This window comes from Pseudophryne corroboree, chromosome 5 (assembly GCF_028390025.1).
Source record: "Pseudophryne corroboree isolate aPseCor3 chromosome 5, aPseCor3.hap2, whole genome shotgun sequence".
NCBI classification, from domain to species: Eukaryota; Metazoa; Chordata; class Amphibia; order Anura; family Myobatrachidae; genus Pseudophryne; species Pseudophryne corroboree.
In genome coordinates, this window is record NC_086448.1 from 838,783,906 (window position 1) to 838,785,758 (window position 1,853).

Genomic DNA, 1,853 nt, shown 5'->3' on the forward strand with positions numbered 1-1,853 from the left:
TGACATCACCTGGTCTTTCCAGACGATGATTGAGAGCAATCCATGACACTGCCTGGTCTCAGCTGTCCAAAGGGGGCAGTACAAGGTATTAACTCTGCAGGGTGCCCAAACTTTTGCAGATGCCATTTTTTGTTTTCTGTTCTTTTGATAGTGTAAATGATGGAAATAAAATCAAACTTTTTTTGACATGTTATAAGAATGTCTAATCTGTAATTTGATGCCTTTTGGAGATTTTTCCATCTTTCCTTGGCTTCTTTTTGCACATTAAAATGAATTTTTACCTGGGGTGCCCAAACTTTCGATCCCCACTGTATATATATATATATATATAGAGTGTGTATAGTACTGGTAGTGTGTATATATTATATATAGTGTGTGTGTAGTACTGTAGTGTATGTATATATATATATATATATATATATATAGTGTGTGTATAGTACTGTAGTGTTTATACTATATATAATGTGTGTATAGTACTGTAGTGTATGTATATATAGTGTGCGTATAGTACTGTAGTGTGTGTGTGTATAGTACTGTAGTGTGTGTATAGTACTGTAGTGTATGTATATATAGTGTGTGTATAGTACTGTAGTGTGTGTATATATAGTGTGTGTATAGTACTGTAGTATATGTATATAGTGTGTATAGTACTGTAGTGTGTGTATATACAGTGTGTGTGTATAGTACTGTAGTGTATGTATATATAGTGTGCGTATAGTACTGTAGTGTGTGTATATATAGTGTGTGTGTATAGTACTGTAGTGTGTGTGTGTGTATGTATATATATATATATATATATAGTGTGTGTGTATAATACTGTAGTGTGTATATATAGTGTGTATAGTACTGTAGTGTGTGTATATATAGTGTGTGTATAGTACTGTAGTGTGTGTATATATAATGCGTGTATATATAGTGAGAAGTTCGATAGACTTCTTGGAAAATATCCACTAACCCCTATTGCACACTGTAGCTGAAGCCGCTGCGGCCGCTGTAATAAATCCTTTACCTACGTACTCTGTCCCCAGTTAGCGTACACAGTCCCGTACAGTGCACGCACTTTGCGTACACACGCCGGAATAGCCGTGCAGCTTACACTCAGTGCATACACACAGACCGACACGCTGAGAGCACGAGGCAGCTCTAGGTGTGGCAATTACACTATACAAACGCTCAACAGAAACTAAATGCGACACCAGTATTTGATTGTAAGTTGTGGTCCAAAGCAGCAACAAGTAATAATATATTTGTAAAAGGGGGTTACAATAAGTTAAAATATAATGGTACAACACAATACAATTCAATCACAGAGAGAGAGTCACACCCAATGATACGTACGCTTTTTCGCCTGCGCAACCCGGATCCGGTCCTCTAGTCGATCTGGCAAGATGACCTTAGAGCAAGAGAGAGAGAGTGACCGGCCCAGGTGCAAGGTTTATATACCCTTGCCCAAAATACAATACAATGGGGTTGTATGCTCTCCACCGATTGGTTGGAGGGATGGTTGTTTACAGTACAGGAGAGGTCATTGGTCGGTTTGAAGAGATGGACGATGCCTTGATCCAGGGGTGTGTACAGCTGGTCAGCTCTGGATTCCCTCCGCATACCAAGTACATAATAAACACAAATATACCTTTAATCTGCCTTTGCGAATAACTATTCGCAACGACATGCGATCTTCTCCAAACCAACACCGGATTATTACTCATAATTATCCGAACACGTAGATACCATGCATGATGCTCTGATCAGTTACTGTCCCCTCGCATACTGTAAAGGTGTATAATTCCCTTGTTGTGCCTTGTAAATAAGTAAAAGTTGCATGAGGGGAAAGGGGAGACTATGTGTAATGT